The following is a 22539-nucleotide window of genomic DNA, read 5'->3' as shown; positions in this document are numbered from 1 at the left end:
GGCTCGACTGAAAGGCGAGGAGTTGAGAAGCTCATTGAATATAAGGACTTATCTTTAAAAGGCTCAAAGGCTCGAAGAATTCTCAAATTCATTTCGAATTCCACTAACCCGTCAAAAGGAAGGAGGACAGGTTCATATTCCATTTCATAGATCATTGAATAAAGTCAAAGAATTTGAGAAAGAATATTGATGACTATTAAGGAGTGTAAGAAAGGTGAGAGGCTCAAGGTCCGATAGTAGTAGAGGTGGGAGTTTCCGTTGCTTTTCTTGTTTCGGTTGAATAAGTAGTAAGCTTTCTGTCTTCTCAAATTCATTGATCCTTATCTGTTTTCTTTTTAGATAAGGCAGAGGAAATCATCTCACCATTTTTCTTGAACTGCCTTAAAAGATAGGGGGATCGAAAGTAGGCTATTTGCCTCGGACAAGGAGATCGTGAAAGAGCATACCGAGATCGAAGAAAAGCATCTTTAGATGAAATAGATGCACTCTGGTCTCACCTTTGTCCTCAGCAAGTTTAGGAAGAGCTAGTTGGCTGAATTTCTTTATCTATCCTGCTGATTTAGCAGAAAAGAGAGGTGGCGTTGCTCCGACCTAACTCAGTCTTCTTCTTTTCGCGAGAGATGAAGATTAGAATCAATTCTACGAGTGAACTATATTATTAATATGCAAGAAGCAACTACCTCAACAACAAGAACAAGAGCTATTTCTTAAACCGACATAGCAACTATATCAAGTTTTTGGCTTGCCTAGAAACTTCGGACGATCAAGTCGCTTGAGTTCCAATTTCTTTCATCTTCTCATAGTGATCGGTTGGTTGAGCGGTTGAATTTCTTCCTGTTTGCCTTAATGAACAAGGAGTCTCGCTCAATTATGAACCCCTTTCATTCTCTCTTTCGATAGGGGCAATGTAGATAGAGCAGTTGAGGAAGAAGTCGATGCTCTTGTTCCGATTCTTACAGAATTGGCTGCTATTAAGGCCTCAAAACTCACGGAAAGAGAAAGTCTATGTCTTAGTTTTAGCTCTTGAAGTAGAGGCTTCTTCGATCGATCGAGAATGAGAGAATCTGTATGCATTGGCGTAACGAAAGGCGTATTTATGGATTTCTTGGCTCCTAACTAGAAAGTGAACTCTTCTCTTATTTAATATTCAAACCGCTCCAGAGGAGTAGTCTTCTCAAATATGAATATTAGGATAGGCTTTCCATTTGATCCACTAAAGAAAAGATGGAACTCAAACTTTCCTGACTAAACTTTCTTTCTTGCAAGGCATCATTATCTTGGGCTTCAACAAAGTTTCCAAATGACGAAATGCTATTGCAAAAGAAATCCAGAGGTAAAGGGTCTCATTGCATTGGTCAAGAAAAGAAAAAAAGCCCTTTCTTGCGAGGCAAAGCAATATCGTGTAATGAATACCATCGACAGTACTATAGCCAAGGCATTGCTTAACCCAATTTCGTAAGAGAGAGCTCTTTGAATAGAAAGAAAATATGTGATTTTAGGTAAGCAAGAGAGATCTTTTTGAATTGAGTGATCCACACCCTACCAAAGTATGAAAGAAAGTGAACTCCACGTACCCTTACAAGTACCACCTACCAAATTCATAGGAAGAGAGGGAGGTATGCCAAGCTCAGATAAGAGAGTTCGCTGACTTTCTGACCCAACACCATAAGTCATTGACTCTCATTCTCAACCCTGTCAAAGTCTAAACCCTTTAGGGTGTGGAACAACCTCAAAAACCAAAGGAAAAAAAAAATCAAACTTCTTGGCATCTCACTTTGAACCCTATCCTCTCAAGACCAAGGTGACATGTGACTATTTCCTTTTTTACCATACTGAGACCACATCTCAGTTGGAACCTGTGAACATTCCTTAAAAGCATTCTACCTCAACTTGACCATACCCTATTATCGACTATCCAACAATATTCAATCATTATTTCAAGTCACCATTGCCTTTCTAATAGATAGCTAGTCTTCAAATAAAGAGGAAGACTGAAAAGAGTAAGGAATCGAAACTTGCTAGGTTTGATAGATCCCCTAATCCCTCTCTGAACCTTTCGGGAATGGAGAAAGAAGGGTGAGATGAAAGAGTGCACGAAACGAAGTGGTCGAGTTCTCTTTTCAAGCCTTCCTTGGGATTGGATCAAGGTACTGCATATTATAGAATGAAATAGAAATTTCTTCCGCCTGAAATGAGAAATGAATGGATATGGCTGGACATTAATTGAATGAATTAGGAAAGGTTGGTTCCGTCCATGGAGTCAGTCAGTGGACAAGGAAGAGCCATGAATTACCTCTGAAATATGCTAGAGCCCAGTTTATTGGATAACAGATTCGAGCTATTTCATACATTGAAATACGCAAATGAATTCCAGATCTCAATTCTCCCCACGTAGTGGTTAAGAAAGGGCAATCCATGTTTAGAGTAAGCTAATCGCCTTCCATTGCTAAGCTCATGGAGTCTAAAGGGTAAGGTACGCCCTATCCTCTAATTTTAGAAAACAAAAACGTCAGCTTTGTGCGAGAGTAGTCTTTCTTTCTCCTTTCAAGCCAGCTGGAGCTGAAATGGATAGGGCTCCAGTTGCAGTGGCAGTTGAAATGGAAGTTTTTGTCCTTCTACAAGGGAGTTCTCAAGGGCTATGGATTGGGCAGGCTAGGCTCGATGGTTCTATGGTAACAAGTCCATTTTCAATCTTTGAAGCTCTTCCTGCCTCAATGAATAAAGGTAGTCTCTCAAAAAAAGGCCAGCTCGCTCGTATTCAAGCAGTGCTTGTCTCCTAGGCTTTCTCTCAAGAACATCGATCAGTCTCATTGATAAGGACATATTCACTTTTCTTTGAGCCCGTAGTTAGGATCAAAAAAGTCTGGAGGATGGGTTAATATGGATTTCTTTCGTTGCACTACTAATCCTAGTAAGGAATAAGGAAGGAGTTTCGCTTTCAAATTCTGAGATAATTCTTTGATCCTTTTGTTTTGAAGTCAAGTTATTTTTAATATGAAAGGCTCCTTATAAGAAGATAATGAGTTTTGCTTTCAAGTCCTAACCTTTGTATCCTTTTGTTTTAAATCGAGTTATTTCATAAAATAAAGGGAGATAAATAAGGGATAATAACTTTCGCTCTCAAATTCTGAGATAATTCTTTGATCCTTTTGTTTGGAGTCGAGTTATTTCATAATGCACTCCTTCTAAGTGGCAGAATAAGAAATTCACTTTCAAATTCTTAGATAATTATTTGATCTTTATCAGTCGAGTTATTTCATAACCTACAGAAGAATCCTTATTTATTCCTTGTTTATATCCATATTCGTAGTTGATCTTCTTCTTCTCATCCTCCCTCTAAAGGAGTCATGAAATGAAATATGAACCCATTCCATGAATGGGTCCGTCTCATTGATAAGGACATATGAACCTATGGTCTCATTGATAAGGTGCAAAGAATTTGCGGGATCAAAGAGGTCCTTTGTTAAATCTATTAGTGGATCAAATGGAAAGCCTATCCTTCGGACAGGTCTCCTCTTCACTTTTTTTTATCAGTCTTGCATTTTAGTGGATAAACAAGGGTCTAGATGACCAGTCTCATTGATAAGGGCAGATTCATGAGCTATATACTCCGGAGGAGGTCGTCTTAACCCAAGCAAAGAATTACGAAAAACAATATTCACATTTCATCCTTCAGTTTCTTTTATGTTTTTGCTTTCTCCTGCAACAAATATGCCGTTTTATCGCACCTCAATATGACCTTTTAGACAATAGGCTATAAAATATAAAAGGGCGGAAGAATTAAAAAACAAAATTTTAATTCAGCGCCAAAGAATTTAGAAGAATCAGGCGGTTTCCTCATCCCCTTCGTTTGTTCCTAAAATTATATCATTTTCTCTCATCTCCTCTTCTTCTTCATTTTTCTCCTCTCCCCTTTTTCTTCATTTTTCTCTATTTTCCAGGAATGCTCATTTTCATCTCCGAGCAACTGAACACGGACGCTTCACTTTGCTGTCACGCTCTCGATTTTGACCTCCGATGAATAAGAAGAAGATTTTCTCATTTTCATATGATGGAGGGCAGTGGCGTTAGGGTTTCCTCCTACGAACCCATCAAAGAAAGAAACGATTTGTCACACCCCCTCCCGGACTACCTGCTACCTTAGACCGAAAGATGGCGTGAAGCCGACGAACAACGCTTTTCTGTACCTGTATCTGTCGACTCTGCTTAAAACTTTCATGTGATGAACTTGCCAATCTAGTATATAAACTATTGTACATGCCACAAAACACAGCGGATCCTAGGCTAGTCAAACACAGCTAGTCAAACACATACATGAAATGTACCTCAAAATTTACCGATTTCACGAGTAAACCTAAAGACACCTTAATCAAAATATAACCAACAAAATTTACACAACTACAACTCCTAAAGCTTATACAAACTGTGGAGTATCTATAACATACAAGGGTGTGAACACATCACAACACAACAGACTTTATGCCCAACTCAAAACACGTACTGGCAATCAATAATGAAGCTTCCGCAGACTAAGGCAGTCTATCAGGCACCGGGAAGTCGATCTCTACCTGGAAAATGGGTAAAACATATTGGAAAGGGTGAGCTATGAAGCTCAGTGAGTGACTCAGTTTAAAACTATGAATTTAAAGATAAGAGCACGTGAAAACTTTACACATATAAATCTGTTTATACAAGTCGTAAATGTAAATGTGTAATAGTAAGAATAGCTTCCTTAAATACTCAGCATGTTCATCATTGAAATCTAGCAAGGCATATCAAGTATATCGAAGCATTTTAACTAACATGACGAATCTACGTTGTGTAGGGTACACCTAGTACAACAACGTTTACAAGCACTACGATGTAGTGGGGCCCGCCCAGCACTCCCATCGTCTTTGTCGTAGTGGGGCCCGCCCAGCACTCACGACAGCATCGTTGTTACGGAGTACACTCAATGTCAACAACGAAATCTAACCAGTGTGCACACGGTAATCTCTAGCCTCAGGCTCAAGATCTCAGTCATGTAGTTAATGAAAATTTCATAAATCATCATAAAATATTAAAACATGCCTGCTTATAAATTTTACACAAAGCTCGAACTTTACTCAGCTCTTTCGTGGAAAATTGTAGTTCTTAAAACAAAACTTCATACTAATTCATGCTTTGCTTAAAATATTGTGGTTTAAATACTTTCCAAACATTTAATATCTACGTGCTAGCATAAATTTCTTTAAGAAATCTAGTCTCCAAATGTATACTTGAAAATAGTCATGAAATTCAAATACCTTTCATGGCTTCGTAAATAAACATTTATCGCATTCAATCATAATAACAGTTATGGAAAATATTTCAAAGTTGGTTTTGTCACTCACAGTCTTGGGCTAGATCCTTGGTCTATAAGCTCGGTTTAATTCTTCTCGGCCTGCCAACAACCCAACCGAGTATTAAAACCCTAAACATTCTGGTTTCCTAAAGATATACATAACATGTCGCACCAAAGATGACGCTCACGAAAACAAAGCTTAAGAAATAAAATCCTATTTCAACAATTCTCTAAAATTTCCAGATTTCTAACATAAACTTCAAAGGACTATAAATTTCTCAATACTTAACCAAAGTGAGTGTTCTTTATATCAAACTCTTCATTTTGAGATCCTCTAAAACTTACCTGAAGATATATAAATCTGATTCCCCGTGCATAAACACATATAACCCTCAAAACAGAACCACTTCCAGAATCGCGCGCACACGACCTCTTTAACTTGTTCCTACAATTTAACCAATTTTTAGTCGTTTTTGGTTTACAATTTCTTCATGAAAGTTGTAGTAAATTGAATAAGCTTTCCAACCATACCAAATAGAGATTCTAACTCCATCGATACACTCTGAAATACAAGACAAACCAGAGACCTTCTGATTTCGAGTGAAAACCAACTGCCCTGTTTTCTTCATCAAAAAGCACCAAATGAATATCCGAATTTGCTCCAACGTTATTCATAAAGTTTGTTTAAAAATGATTTAACTTTCAGTAAATGTAAATCTCACCTCTTAATTCCTTTTGAAGAGTTCAAACCGAATTAAAAACCAGTGATGTGCAGAATGAACTAAAATTCAGCCATTGATACACTTTGCTTGAGTTCTCCTCCTCTTCTTCAACCTAAAAATTCTAGTAAAATTTCTCTTCTTCTTCCAAACTCTCTCTTAGAAGTTCTCAGCAAATTGAAGAAGGAAAAAGAAAAAAAAAAAGGGAACTTGGATGTCTTCAAACTTGGCGGTGAAGGGAAGAGAAGAAGAAGAAGAAAAGAGAAAATGAAATTTTCTTCTCCTTTTCTTCTTTTTGTCCTTTCTTTTCTTTCTTTTCTTTAATTAATTTAATAAAACTATTTAATATATAAATATATATATTTATATTTACACTTAATTTCCATTTTCTTTTTCTTTTTTTTTCCACATTTAAAGAAATTAAACCAAGAAAATATCGGGTTTACACGATTCCTCTTCTTAAACTAAGCAAAGAAAGAAACAAAAGTAGGATCAACCTTCAGAGTCCTTTCTTTCTAGAAAACACGAAATGATGCAGCCATTTAATCATAGAACAGAACGGTATTATTTTCTTAATGTCCTTTAACAATTCTTTGCACACATCAATTGAAATATTATTTGCACTTGTTGTTGTCTTAGTTCTCTTTAGTGTTAGATTTTAGGATGTAAATATAACCAACATTTTCATTCTTGCAGAAGCTGAAGCTTGTGGTTATGAAACAAATGAGGTTTGTCCACTTTAAAGATATAAGTTTCCTTTTGAAGTTGGATAGAAACGCAGAAGTTGACCCATGCTTCTTTCAGTCTCTTTATGCCAAAGCTAACAGAGCGTTGGAATGCCCTTACATAGATGACTTGCATAAAGGTCTGTGTTCGGTACAATTTTCTGATGCTTTTCTTTGCATCTTCATTCTTTTTGTTTTCACTTTTTTTATTAGTTTTTCTTAGTTCTTTGAGGTTTCAAGAATCCATATCTACAATAAGTTGATCTAAGTCAGTAGGATCTGCAGGTGTTGAGGCCACTCCAAGATTTTTCTCAAAACTCTTCTCAATATCTTTCCACTTCTTGTTTTTAGCAGCACATTTGCCCAATGTATTTTATCAGGTGCTGCAAATGGTCCAATTTGGAAATGCAATAACAAAACATTTTACTCTTAAATCACTTTGAATCATATTATATGGCTTCACAACAATGTTAGTGCTAGTGCTAAAGTTGTTGATTATGTTATTATTCTATATGGAGGTAACCTCTTTGCTTGTATGAAAAATATTAATATGTATGCTACATTACACTCTTACCTATCTACATTGTTGTTGTGTGGATAATTATCAATACGAACATTAGGCAAGAGCCGTAAGCATTTTTGGTACATTTTAAGTTACTGTATTCCTAAGTTCTTATTGTTGTTGGATCATAAACTGTTTGTTTATCATGGTTTGATTTGCTTCAATTTTATTTTCCTTATATGTAAGAACATCGAATACTGCCTAACTTCTTATTCATTTGTGTATTGATTCTTCCTTTACAAATGCACTGGTGGATGACAAGTTTGTGAGGGACGTAGTCAAGTTCTCCAACAAAACTTCCACTTTTGGACAGGCTTTTGTATATGAGGTATCAAATTACTCATTTCCTATGTAAAATATGGAACTTGTTAATTCTGGTTTGGTTTGTTCTTTAACCAAATTTAATCAATTTGGATTTGGTTATTAAGTGGCTGGTTTTTGCTCTTTTTTCGTTCTCCATTACTTTAAGTTTCTTAAAAATCTTAGCCCCCTAAATTTTGACTACTTTTTGGTTCTTGTTGTTGCTATTTTAATGTTGGTTTTTGTTCTCGTTAGGAATGTTGGTTTTGGTTTTTTATCTGATTCAAGTAATTGAACGATTTCTATGAGTATTTATAACGGTATTTGCTAATGGTATGTTTTTCATTCCAAGAGCTCTTGCAGTTTCCAAGGTTGAGAGCTTTTCTTAAGTAAGATTAATTGTTACGTAAGTGAAGTCCTTAATTTGTTTGGTTTATTTGGTGGCTTTAATTTGTTTTGTTAATTTGATGGCTTTAACTGTTGTAATGTTTATAAGATTACACCTTAAGCTTAGATATGTAGCTATATTTGTAAGTTCTTACAATAGCAAATAACTTTCTGTTATGGTTGCAAGACAATTGAAATTTTTGTTGTTATGAGTTCCTTTCTTTTAGTTGGTTTTAAATCATATTATACAAGTATTTTTTTATTACATGAGGTTGCCTATTTGGACGATAAAATTAAAGTCATAGTATGTAGAAAGGTTCACAAACTTGCAAAACATCTTGGAATACGGTCAAGAATATTTCCTTTGTTAGATTATTTAACATTGGTTCCTGTTATAGGACAACAGTGATGCTATTTTGAAATAGATTTGAGGTTGCAATTTGTTTTGTTACTGCTATTTTTCTTTTATCTTTGTAAATACATAAGAATTTTTATGTATTTGTATTCTCGAAAGAATATTGATTGTTTGTTATTCACTCTCTAATTCAGAACAAAAACTAGTGAAATTCTCAAGATTATCATGGCTCCTCTTTGTCTGCAAACGATTAGCATTGCAACATTTGCAAAAAAGGTAATACCATGTCTTTAACTGGTAGATGCATCTTGCTTTTCTGTTACTCATTATTGTAATTAAGTAGGTGATTACATGTCGAATATGTGTGGTCCTAAACGTGGCTTCTTGCAATCAACCTTAAAGTTATAGGTTGAAAGCCTTGGAGTTATATTTCTAAGTAATAATATGTTCTTGAAGTACAAATTCTTAGAAGAAAGTTCTGGAAGTACAAATGTTGATGGTCGGAGGCATGCTATGTTATAAATTTACATAGGGATTAAAAACCACTCGGATCTAGTGGTAAAAGGTTCTTGTTTATGAGTCCTTGTTTATAAGAAGGTTTTCCTTTATAAGTCCTTGTTCATAAGAAGGTTTTCATATATTTAAAATATTATATTTATGTAGGTCATAGTCATAGTACTTGTGGAAGAGTGTTGTGTTTGACATTTGTGTACGAGGGGTGATTCTAAAAGAGTGAAAAACACTGTCGCATTTCTTTTCTTTGTATTATTTTTAGCCATAATGCAATTTGATCTTTTTTATTTCTTGAGCAAGAGTTGTATCTTAGTTCTTGAAACTTTTCCTCATGTAGTTGGCCCAATGTCTCGAAGCTTCTAGCTTCCTTTTGATATTTTCGATTGTTTCTCAATGTGAAAGTCCACATGATGCATTTGCACTTAGTCATGTTAATGCATTTGCACTTAGTCATGTTAATGTTCTTGTTACCTCACAGGTACTGCATTGCTTATGTTATTGTGCTTTTAAGTTATACTTGTTTTTCCTCTTTTTCCTAAATGTCTCCTTCCATATTGATGGTTAAGCATTTGGATCGGACCAAAGTCAAAATTGTTAATTCACAAGTTTGATGACCAATCAAAACTCTTGTACTTGATAACCTAAAAGAACAAAACATAATTAAACTGACCGTAGGGGGGCATTTGACATGTAGGTTTAGAATTCTAAACTTGCTTTTGGTAGCCTAGCTTGAGTTTAAGAAAACTGTATTTGAGCTGCAGGTTTAGGAAGCCCAAATTTAAAAGGTCTGTGTTTGGAGTGTTTGGAGTGTATGCTTAAGAGGTTGAGATTGAAGTCCAAATTTATGTCTTGGGTTTGTGAAGCATTTTTTTTTATTTGTACTTAGTGGTTGCTTTTATCTATATTTAATTGCTTAATTGACTATTATTAGTATTTCATAATCATATATTAATATATATTTTATATATTCATGTAGGTGTGGGTAAAATGAAACCTTGCCAAAGCAAAAGCAAAAGAAAAAGAAAACCAACAATGACAACTCAATTACATTGATAATATAACCTTGAGTACTCAATGAATCAAGCGTATTTTGAGAGCTAGAAAATTATTATATTCCAGAAAATTACTCAATACTTTATTTTGTAACGTTGATGTTATCAATGGAAGTTATGGTGTTTGGTTTGTTATGAAATATTTCTGTGTTTGATTTCAATTAAAAATGAGTACTTCAATAAAATTTATAAAAATCTAATTAATTTAAAAATTATTGTTATAAATAAATTAGATATTTTATAGTCACAACCAAAAGCTATAGGAATTTTTGTATGGCAAAAAAGAAAAGCTATAAAAAGGTTAATACAATAATAATAATAATAATAATAATAATAGTAATTATAATATATTAAATAGCATTGTTATAACATATAATTATAGCTATAAATAATATATTATAACCTTGACAACATGTCATCATATGTTAACGATAGCATCCTATTTTAGCTATGTAAATATATTATAGTTTTATTAAAAAAAGCTATCAAATGGATTTATAGCAACATATTTAAGCTATATATTTATACACTATTATAGCATCCGTCTTAGCTCTACGAAAAGGCTATAAAAGGTCCCAGACTTTAAATAATATAAGGCTATGAAAGGTCTTTTATAGCCTTTTTCGTTAGCTATCGTAAGCATTATTTATTGTAGTTTTCATTTATTTCACTTTCTCCTTGTTCATTGATTTCTCTCCTATCCACTCCTTTTCCCTATTTGAGGCAAAGGCCCACAAAAGGTTTGGATTGAAAGTCGCTTTATCCATGCTTTCTTTATTGATTATCCCTAGAAATCCAAAGGCATGATATAAGAAATCAATCATGGTCTTGACCCTTGTTTTTGAAGGATTTGCTTTTTTTTCAATCTCAAATATGCCTGATAAGATATCTTTTATTTCATCTTCTTTGGGGTGAGACAGAGCTGATGCTTCAGTCTATTCCCCATTCTTATGGGAATAAAATTTTCCCAGTTCTAATTGACTAGGCGTATCGATTTTCTTGAGTAATCTATCTAGAAATCCAGACATTGAATCTAGAAAAAAGACAAGAAGAAGAAAGCCTACCTTTCGAAGACAATGAGCACATTCCAAAATCACTCTAACTCGAACATCTTTACCCTTGGCCATGAACCTCCCTTTGATTTTTGATTCACACAACTCTTCCTCCGATCCAAAATTCAGAAAAAAGAAGGGAGATTCGACCCTAGTTCTTCCCCTTACAATAACTGGAATGAAAAGGAAATTCATACCAAGACACATCCAAGAATAAAGGATTGATCTCTCTTAATAAACCAGCTAAAGCCCCAAGATAGTACTAACTACCGGTTCCACAGAGAGATATTTTTTGATTTTAGATCTTGCATTTCAAACCCTCCTACCAGAAGCAGCTTTTTAGAGCAGAAGGAAGCTTAGGGTATTACTTACCAGAAAATGTATATATAGTGAATAACCGCGCTTCTATTGTCCGCAAAATTCCTAATTCTATCTGACTTGATAGTTTTGACGTGGATATTCCCTTTTGATGAAAAGAAATATCTCTCTTTTCGCACCTAACAAAGTCTTTTCATTCTCATTCGAAGGATATTAGACAAAAAAAGAATAAATGGCAAGATAGTGTATACCAATAATCAATCTTAGAATATAGGGATTCTCTACAATGAGATTGTAGACCAATTTCTAGGGATGTAGCGCATCTTGGTCGCGCCTTTGCTTTGGGTACAAGATCATCCCTACTTATTACTTATCTTCTTCAGAGTAACTCAGAATGATATCCATCCGAAGATACATTTATCTCTTTTTTTTTTTGATATAGCGGAAGCAAGAGGTCTTCTTTTAACAGCTGGACCAGAATGAGTAGGCCTAGGAAGAAACTGGAGAAGGGAAGAGGAACCCTTAAATTGAGCGAATTAGATCTTTCTTTTTCAAAAGAGGAATTGTTACACAATGAGGTTAAAGAGGCGCGACAGTTAAGGAGAGGAAGACCATGAAGCTGAAGTAGTCTCGGTAGAAAAGTCTGAGTAAGAAGCCCCAGATTGATCAGATTGATAAGCAGGTAGGAAGACAGGTTCAAAGGCAGAACAATCTGTCTTCCTTGAATGAATGAATAAGATCCAGGCTCGAGAACGGTAAGGAGCCACCAACGGTACTTGAAAGATGAATTGGTGGTGCATTCCTCTCATATTTTGAAAAAGAAAGTTTGAGTGGCATTAATTTGAATATGGATTTCTCAAATTCTTTGATAAAGAATTCGCTTTGCCCCTCTCATCATTTTGAGTCGAGTTATTTAATAATGCACTTTTTCTAAGAATAAGAAATTTACTTTATACTCATAACGGAGCCTCTCCTTTACGTTTGGAGTCGAGTTATTTCATAATGCACTCCTTCTAAGAATAAGGAATTCATTTTCAAATTCTTTGAACCACTCCTGGGCAATTGAGTTATTTCATAACCTACGGACGGACCCTTAATTTAATCCATATTCATATGTAAGAATCAAAGAATTATCGAAGGATTTGAAAGCAAAATTCATTATCCCTTATTATTCTTAGAAGGAGCCCTTAGATTTGAAATAACTCGACTCACAACAAAAAGAAGAGGCACAAAGAATTTGTGGAATGAAAGCAAAAGTCCTTATCCTTCAAAGGAGTGCAACTTGTTTATTCTACCATATGTCCGCAGGACTCTCAAACTCTTTGAGCCTTGTTTTTTTTACCGAACCGGTCGCAAATTCTTTGTGCCTTAGTTCTTTTATCCACCCAAAAACCCTTAGAAATAGCCCTAGGGATTTTGAGCTTCTTAGAGCATCAACCTTAGGACGGAAAGCTATTATAACATCCACTGTCAAAAGCCAACTAGCTTTTCGGAAAGTGGCTTTTCAAAAAAGGTACTGAGGCTTCAAAAAGAAGACTGATGCTTGAAGGAAAAGCTTGAAGTACAGCAGCCCAGAGCTAAGATCAAGCGAGACATCCAGAGGGTTCTCAGATGCGAGACAGAGCTTCAGATTCTCATACGATGTGAATATGGATAAAAACAAGTCCTTCAGACAGGTCATGTTCAGAAAAGATCTCGCTTTCTTGGATGTACTCCACAAGGGAAAAACTTCGCCTTTCTCTGAGAAAGATTTAGTTCTTGAATAGAGGGGAATAAGATCTCTATTTCTTAGGCTTTGAAGGTAGAAGCATAGAGGTAGAAAAGGCATTGAATGCAGAGAGGAAAGAAATCCATAACATAAATTATAGGGAATGAAATTGATAGACGACCTTCTCATCAAATTATAAACCAACGTAGGACTGCTGGATGCTTCTGATCAATAGAAGAGGAAGAGGAGTAAGCCAGAAAGAAAGACCACCAAAAGTCAAGACCATCAAGATACACATAGTGATTCGATCTTTTGATATCCCATTTTTTGCAAACCATTTTTTGGGGCTTTCGCCTTACACATGGAAGATTTAATTTCCTGAATCACAAGTCGTCTATACAGTGTTACAATCACCTCATATTGATGAAAAGTACAGAGAAAAATTTGAAATGGAAGGAAGATCAAGCCTATGGAATTTAGACAGAAAGGCATGAAGTTCTTTCGGTTAAAATGCCATGCGACACGGAGGAAATTAGACTAATTGGGCAAACCAAATTGAGACAGAGTGCTCCTACCCCACCATGCCTGTCCCTTTACTGCTACGTGGGCTTCAGAAGAGGGGGTATGAAGCGTGGAAAAGAATGCAAGAAGTGTATGATAGAAGAGGTAACCTTAAGTCAGGAGTGGCGACAAAGCTCTTGATTGATCAACACAAGTGAACTGTGCTTAGACGCTTCGTAAAACTGCACCAATGACGAAGAGAAGCTGATGGATGAGTAGGCTTCCCCTTTCTCTTCATGGAATATGATTTGGGATACGATGGAAGTTTACGTGCCTCTGTAGGAAAGAGATCATCGAAGTATAGCACAAGATCACCTTTTCTTGCTGCCATGGGGTCGACCTATAAACAAGGTAAACCCAATAGGAACAAAAACAGGGGAGGGTATCGCATTGGGCAGAAGACAATAAAAAAATCAAAGGCTCACCCTTCAAATATCAAAGGAGTTAGAAAGAAGAAAGCCTAGGCATAACGATAGCAGAGACAACAGACAAGGGCAACCTATCTGACTAATAAAAAAAAAGGGTGAGATAGACGAGAGGTAGCTTACTTCCAAGCCGGCCGCGAGGAAGAAAGAGATCTTTGTCGATGTTGACTTGGATCTCGAGTGAGGGAATAAGGTAGCCAGAAGGGAGGAGCACAGTCGAAGCTTGGCTGACTTAGATAGGCTAGCTTAGAGCTTGGCTAAAGCAAATGGTTTACCAAGCGCGAAGGAAATGACCTGAGCCACTTGAGCCATATGCAGGGGAACTCGCACGTACTATTCTGATGGGGGGGGGGGGGGGGGGAGAGCTAGTAGGAGCCATCCTATCCTAATAGCCTATATTTGGAGCTTAATATTCCATCCTATTTTCTTACAAGACTCGTTCGAATAAGGGAAAACCTCAGAGATTTCTTCGAAGTCAAATCCTTGTGTTTTCCCTTTCTTGAACTAGAATAGGGAGGGGAAGAAATGTCCATTGAGGGCTTTTCGAACATTCCCCACCCCTCTTTCCATTCTGCCTTCCCCTCTTATTCCCCATTTTTTAAGGTTTATATGGAATTTCGTGACTCCTAACGGAGCGGTATGAACGCTCAAATAATTTGAGATGAGACTGAAAGGTGTGAAGTAGCTCAACTAAGAAGAAGAGGCAGAAAGAATTTGCGAGGAGCAAAGAATTTGCGAAAGGAGAGCGACACGCAAAGAATTTGTGGAGAAGGTCTTTAACTCTTCTTTATGGGAGTGCAACTCAGAATGGAAGAGGTCTATATTCCATTTCATGACTCCTTCGAAGGATGATTCATATTCGTTCAATTTCACTAGTACGAGGGCCTCTCTCTAATAAGGAAGGAAAGGAAATAAGAAGAATTTGACGATCAATCTGGTCTGATGGCTGTTCTCTACTAACCACAAGGATATAAGGACTCTCTATTTCATTTTTGGTGCCATTGGTGGAGTGATTGGCACATGCTTCTCAGTTTTGATTTATATGGAATTAGCACAACCCGACGACCAAATTCTTGGTGGAATCATCAACTTTATAATGTTTTAATAACTGGAATCATCAACTTTATAATGTTTTAATAACTGTTCACGTTTTTTAATGATATTTTTTATGGTTATGCCGATGATGATAAGTGGATCTGTTAATTGGTTTGTTCCGATTCTAATAGGTGCACTTGACATGACATTTCCATGATTAAATAATATTTCATTCTTGTTGTTGCCACCAAGTCTGTTGCTCCTATTAAGCTCAACCTTAGTAGAAGTGGGTAGCGGCACTGGGTAGACAGTCTATCCGCCCTTAAGTGGTATTACAAGCCATTGTGGAGGAGCAGTTGATTCAACAATTTCTAGTCTTCATCTATCTGGTATTTCATCCATTTTAGGTTCTATCAATTTTATCACGTGGAATGACTATGCGTGGAATGACTATGCATAGATCACTCCTCTTTGTGTGGTCTGTTCTAGTGACAAGATTCCCACTTTTATTATCACTTTTGATATTGGTAGGGGCTATTACCATGCTATTAACCGATCGAAACTTTAATACAACCTTTTCTGATCCTGTTGGAGGGGGAGACCCCCATATTATACCAGCATCTCTTTTGGTTCTTCAGTTTTCAATGGCCTTTTTCAGATGCAAATTTGAATTCGAATTGCGCTATATGCTGGGATTGTCTGCTTAATTGTACTCCTACTATGTTCATAAGTGGTTTTCTAGTCAAACCCTAATCTAGTCAAAATAGAGTATCTAAGACATAATCAGAAGGTAACCAACGATATACTAGTAGTCTAGTAGGAACCTCAAAGACTACATATGCAACAACTTATCCTAAATCTTCTATGAATGGCTAGCTAGAATTATTGATGGTAATGGAAGTATGAAAATGAGTAAACAAGGAGAGACTTCTCTTGAAATTATTATGGGACTTGATGATCTAACACTACTACGATATATCCAAGATATGCTTGGTGGAAGAATGAAAATGTGATCAGGTGCTAAAGCTTGTCGTTATCGACTACATAATCAACTTGGTATGATGAAACTAATTCATTGTTTTAATGGTCATATTCGAGATTCAACATGATTACTTCAACTACATCGTGTCTGTGAAAGATTGGATATCCCTCTCATTCTACCTATTACACTAGATGCTAAATCAATTTGGTTTGCAGGATTCTTTAATGTTGATGGTACCATTTGTTTCGCTATGAAGAATCGACTACCACTCAGTGGGATAAGTATTCAAGTCACTAATAAACATCTACAAGATGTAGAGTCTTATAAGGTAGTATTTGGAGGAAATATTCACTTTTCTAGTAGTCAAAATTGTTACTATGAATGGTTTGTACAAAGTCAAAAAGATGTTCTCATTCTTCTATCTTACTCTCAATCAAGTACTTTTCGAAGTCATAAATCACAATGATTCTTCATTATTGAGGAATATTATAGTCTTTACGATCTCAAAGCATTTCACCCTAAGAGTCTGAACCATAAAGCATAGTTAGCTTTCTTAGACAAATGGAAGAAGTTGATGATATAGTCCACCTTTCTTCTATTCATCCACTTCTATTAGTAGAAGAGAGAAGTACCCTGAAGTTTACATCCTCATTCTGCCTAGATCCGGTATCATCAGTCATATGGTTTCTACTTTTTCGAGAAAACTGGTTTTTGGGTATCTAGGCATAGTTTATGCCATGATCAGTATAGGTGTTCTTGGATTTCTTGTTTGGGCTCATCATATGTTTACTATGGGCTTAGACGTTGATACATGTGCCTACTTCACCGCTGCTACCATGATCATAGTACTCCCCACTGGAATCAAAATCTTTAGTTGGATCGCTACTATATGGGGGGTTTTGATACAATACAAAACACCCATGTTATTTGCTGTAGAATCCATCTTTTTGTTCAACATAGGAGGATTCACTAGTATAGTTTTGAAAAATTCAGGGCTAGATATTGCTCTACATGATACTTATTATGTGGTTGCACATTTCCATTATGTACTTTCTAATGGAGCCGTTTTTGCTTCATTGGACGATTTCACCATTGGATGGGTAAAATCTTTGGTCGGACATACCTTGAAACTTTAGGTCAAATCCATTTTTGGATCACTTTTTTTTTTGGGTTAATTCGACCCTCTTTCCCATGCATATTTTAGGGCTTTTCGGTATGCTACATTGCATTCCTGATTACCCAGATGCTTACGTTGGATGGAATGCCCTTAGCAGTTTTGGCTCTTATATATTTGTAGTTGGGATTTTTCGTTTCTTCGTGGTTGTCTCAATCACTTAAAGCAGTGGAAATCAGAAAAGATATGCTCCAAGTCCTTAAGCACTTGAACAAAATTCAACCACATTGGAATGGATGGTACAAAGTCCTCTGACTTTTCATACCTTTGGGGAACTTCCAGCTATCAAGGAGACGAAAACCTATGTGAAGTAAAAGAAGAAAAATTATGAGACTGCTACTAAGAACCTAACAAAACTTTTCAAAATGTGGGTTCTAAAACCTACTAAAACAAAGTTCATATGGATACAAATAAGTCCTGCAACAAGATGAATATGGTATAATAAACAAGTCCTTCGTCTAATATTCCACTCCGGACTTGTCTCATTGATAAGGGCTAAGTCAAAGATGGAACTAATAGATTTGAAGGTCTTTTCACAATTAAATAAGAGTCAGACTTTAGGGAAATACATAAATAAATAAGGCCTTACTAGAGATATGATCAATCGATCTAATAACAACTAAAACTCCCCCAACCGACTTCAACGACAACTCCACTGCGGACTCCGCCTCAAACCGATGATCCATTGGAATCCTCTTCTTTTTCAATGACCCACGGGGTAGGAGAATTTCCATTTTTCATTCTTTTTACCTGTCCTCTGGCGCGAAGCCAAACGACTATTAAGGAGTGCAAGTCAGAACAATATACCGCGTCCAGACGAGTGAGAAATCCATATTCATCTGTAAGGCTCAAAGAATTATCTCGGAATTTGCAAAAGTCATTATCCCTTATTTATCGTCCTCTATTTTTTGAAATAACTTGATTCAAAATGAAAGGAGAGGCTCCATAGGAGTTAAATGAAAACAAAAGTCCTTATCCTTCAAAGGAATGCATGTCAGAACAATATATCGCCTCCGAACGAGTTAGAAATCCATATTCATCTTTAAGGATGAAAGAATTATCTCAGAATTTGAAAGCGAAAGTTCTTATCATTATTCTTCAAAGGCCTAAAGAATTTGAGAAATTTCACTAATCTGTCCTTCAGACTCCTTCGCAAATTCTTTGCTCCTTAATAATTACCTATGTAATGAAAAGCCTATCCTCTCGTAGAAGGAGTCATTCAATTCCATATGAACCTGTGGATAAAAGAGGTCCTCTAGACAAGTTTTTGGTATAATATGTGAATATTTTCTCGTTTTTGGTACCTCTTGTGGGCAATATATCCTTGGGAGGGATTCAACAGAATCAAGCTTTTTACCTTCGGCTCTTGTTGGTAGGGTTTGAGTTTTGGGCATCCATAAAAATATGAGTTTCGCGACTTGGTGATGTAATGACCATAACCTTTCTGGTCAAGCAACTTCAACTCATCTGGAGCTTTCTTTTTCTTGAGGACTTCTACTTGATTTTACGGATTAGTCTTCTTTGTCGGTATTGCAAGTTCAGGCAAGATGAGGTAATGGATGAAAGGAATTTGTCCCCTTTTTATTCTTTAGCATCCCTTTTCGTTGAAAGGAAAGCAAGGGAATGAATGGCATTTGGAAAGGAAATAAGTTGGCTCTTAAGGAGGAGAGGAATGAAGTAGCTCCACCTTCAAGGGATCAACTAGAGAGGTTATTATAGAAGGGTATTAACTGCTTCTCTCGTCGTTGTCAGCTAAGGGTGGAATAAGATGCTCAAAAGGAGGGGTTCAATAAGATAGAAGAGGAGGACTTTCCACATGTTAATATAGACAGTTAAGAGGACCCTCTGTTAGAAGTGTTAAGCTGGACCCTTTCTAAATTGTGAAAAAATATTCATGAATTTGAGAGAAAATTCTTTTCAGCAGTTCAGTAGAAAGCCTCTCACCAAAAGGATGCTTTTAAGAAGGGACTGATTTTTATCGATGCAGTCATTAACTCCAGGCCTACAAAAGGCTACAATCAGTGAAACGAAAAAGTCTTCCAAAAACATCCTAACTCATAATTGAATTAAAGAAGATGAATATGTCTTCTTTTATTTGATGCTTGAGTAGGTTAATATTCTGAAAGGGAAGCTTTAAGCTCTGAGTTTCGAAGGATTGCCAATTGTTGGGGTATTGAAAAGGTTATCTATCAAATTAAGTGAATGGATAGGAAATCTTGATTGAGTTCTGGTTTGTATGGATGACTGAAACCTCATACTTGGGATGAAGTTCCTCTTGGAACATAAAGTCATCCCCATGCCATTGGCTCAGTGTCTAGTAGTAAGGAGGAGTAATCCGACAGTGGTTCAAGCACAGAAGAATGGGGTGAGAATGAGAAAAGCCCTGCAACTGAAGAAAGGGCTTAATAGAGAAGAGCCCACCTTTATGGCTATCCCCTTCTTGGATGAGCAATTTAAGTTGGGTTGGTCGTCCCAGTAGAGATCCAGGAAGTTTGGAATGAGTACGTTGATATAATGTCATCAAAGTTGTCGAAGACTTTGCCCCTTCGATGTGTGATTCATCATAAGATTGAACTTGTCCCAAGAGCCAAATCCCCAACTCGTAATGCCTACCGAATGGCTCCATCTGAGTTAGCTTTACTTAGGAAAGGGTTGGTAGAGTTTTTGCTTGCCGAATGAATCAGACCAGCGAAAGCGTCCTATGGGGCCTTTATGCTGTTCCAAAAGAAGATATAGGGGACACTCCTACTGTGTATTGATTACGGGGCCTTGAAGAAAGTGATAGTTCGAAACTGCCCTCATAACCGATTTCTTTGACCACTCGATATAAAGAAGAAAAATTGAATTTTGATGGGTCAGGCTAATACCAAGTTTGAATAGCACAGGGGGACGATGCAAAGACTACTTGCGTCAGAAGATATGGGGCCTGAGAGTTTCTTGCCCTTTGGCTTGACAAAGGCCCCTCAACTCCTACGGAGCCTTGATGAACAAAAAGTCTTGAACGAGTATCTCGATCAGTTTGTGGTGGTTTATCTTGATGACATTATGGTTTTCAGTCCCAATCTAGAAGAAGACCAAGCTCATCTCTGGTTAGTGAAACTTACTTAAAAGAAGAAGAACAAAAAGGAAGAAAGAGAAAGCTTTGCGAAGAAGAAGAAAGCCTACGAAAATCAATGAACAAGGGCCATAAATCATTTCTTTAGGAAGAAATAGATCAACTTAAAGGAGATTCTATTTTGATGCGTCTAAAAAAAACTAGGAACATCAGAGTTTCAGTTCCACAAATGGAAAGCCTATTGAAAGCCTATGAGAAAAATCATATTCTTTTTTTATGTCGACTATCCACTTAAAGTAGAAAAGGTATAGAAAACATATACTTATCCCTCTTCCAGAGTAGCTTATTCTAACCTCTTTCTTTAGCTTGATCCTATTCGTTATACCCATTGTAACCTCTCGCTCTGCAGAGTACCGCTACGTGGGTCAACCTTCTAGTTCTAGCTGGAGGTCCCATAAACTGATTAGAATAGTAGGAGTCTAGCTCCTTGTTAACTATGTCTTCTTCACACCTGCACCCTATCGGTCAGTATGGTATGTTCTATCCCAAACCTATTCCTCACTGAAACTTCCTTTCTTCCTATGAGATGGATGAGCTACTTTCTTTCTCATTATCGAAGAAGAGAGAATTACCTTGCTTCTAAGAATAGACGAAGATTCGAGCTTTCCTTACGTCATACCTTTGAGCAAGCGAGTGCCTCATTAAAGAGACTTTCTCTTCCGAACCTGGGATTGACTCTTCCTATCTGACACTGGTGGAGTACCCTTCTTTCAATTGAACTTACTCAGTCGAGGCAGATTTCCATATCAGTGTAGTATGAAGAGCTATCGTTCTAGAAAAGCCTTGATTTCACAACATATATACATTTCTCATAAATAGCTTACTCAACGACAAGAACCTCTTAGACGACTACTTCATCAGTAGACACAAGAAGAGGATCATATGTGGGAAGAAGAACTTCCCTGCCATCCTCTCCTCTTCTAGTGGAGTTGGAGCAAACCACTACTTGAGAAAGAAAGAAAGACTCTGACCTTTAAAGACTAAAAGGAAGCTAATCTGGATATAAACAAGGACTGAGGACGTCCTTCTAGAGTATATAGGTAGCTGGAAAAGATGCAAGGTTTTTCTTTTGTGGTCAAATCATGATTTTCATTCAATCCTCTTCATGTTGTAGCCCACTCTGCGGTATTCATGCGGCTAACTAATTCAACCTGAGTAGACGCTCGATCACCCTAGTTTTCGCTTTCTCTGTCTAGTTGGACGACCCTTCCACATACTGGTTAAGAGTCAAGAAGGCCAACAAAGAGAAAGCTTAGAGAAGAAAAGTCTAGATATGTGGGGAACCTAGGGTAACCTTACGACCCTAGGCTTTCCCGCTCCATGGGCATTGGCTATACATAATGGGCTGGGGCATTTCAAAGAACAATAGGGCTCAGAGGCGAAATCTAAATCAAGTTTGAGTGTAATTCAGAGATCCGACTATCCACTAGCATAGCTTGATCCACGGAAAGCTAGAACTCGTAGCAGTTCTTTATTACTCTATTCCATTTAGTCTAGAGATCTGTTGTTGGATGTTTTCTATAAGTAGGGGAGTTTGACTTGGAATTCTCTCTGGGGGAATTTTTTAGGGCATGAGAGAACCGTGGTTTGATCGATTAGATCTAGGGATCACCAGGCAAATGAATGTCATGAAAATACAATGATTTTTCTCTTCATTCCACAAAAGCACCCTTAAAAAAATTGACCTAAAAAGTAGACCGCACTACGCAGATAAAAATGAAAAGATTTTTAGACAATCCGAAGAGGGGACAGAAGTAGCTCGACGATAAAAAGAGGGAGCGATAAGGCTTAAAGAATTTAAGAAGAAGTGAAGCACATTTATCTAAGAAAATCAAAGAAAACAATCCCTTCAGACGGAGAGCAGAGGCAAGGACAAGTTAGAAGCATTCCCGAGTGGAAAAGCTTTCTTTATCATTGAAACTAGTAAGAATTTGCCGACCGTGCTATGATCTTTTGTCTTAGGATCCGAGTGCCAGAGAATATAAAGACGAATTAGGGAAAGAACAGAACTTGAAGACTAGTCAGAATAGCTATCAAGGGACAAGCTCAAAAGATCTATCCAGCGGGGGTAGATTTACTAGCTAACTAGTTTGAATGCTTCCTATTTGCTGTCTTCCACGCCATACTTATACTGCTTGGAAACTCGTATTCTCTTTCTCCTTGTGCAAGCTTCCTTCCTTCCTTCTTCTCAAATTCTTTGACTTAGAAAACAAAGGCTCAAAGTTCATTGAAT

The 22539-nt window shown here is 36.8% G+C and overlaps 2 long non-coding RNA genes across 3 annotated transcripts; one reads left to right on the top strand and one right to left on the bottom strand.

The window, feature by feature from the left end:
- Positions 1 to 3642: 3642 nt before the first annotated feature.
- LOC127150894 (uncharacterized) lies at positions 3643 to 6444 on the bottom strand. Of its 2 annotated transcripts, XR_007823450.1 has the most exons (5): positions 6046 to 6444; positions 5855 to 5939; positions 5669 to 5768; positions 5373 to 5422; positions 3643 to 4568 (listed from the first exon to the last, which is right to left on the bottom strand). It is a non-coding gene; the product is annotated as an uncharacterized LOC127150894 (long non-coding RNA). The 2 variants fall into 2 exon arrangements; XR_007823449.1 differs by lacking the exon at positions 3643 to 4568 and having other exon boundaries at positions 4588 to 5422.
- A 1069-nt stretch (positions 6445 to 7513) lies between these two features.
- Positions 7514 to 10076, top strand: LOC103498059 (uncharacterized). The gene is made up of 3 exons (XR_539521.3): positions 7514 to 7657; positions 8566 to 8647; positions 9861 to 10076. It is a non-coding gene; the product is annotated as an uncharacterized LOC103498059 (long non-coding RNA).
- The last annotated feature ends 12463 nt before the right edge of the window (positions 10077 to 22539 follow it).

Source organism: Cucumis melo, chromosome 9, assembly GCF_025177605.1.
Source record: "Cucumis melo cultivar AY chromosome 9, USDA_Cmelo_AY_1.0, whole genome shotgun sequence".
Lineage (NCBI taxonomy): Eukaryota > Viridiplantae > Streptophyta > Magnoliopsida > Cucurbitales > Cucurbitaceae > Cucumis > Cucumis melo.
The sequence above is the reverse complement of the archived record's forward strand: the minus strand, read 5'-3'. Positions and strand labels throughout refer to the sequence as shown.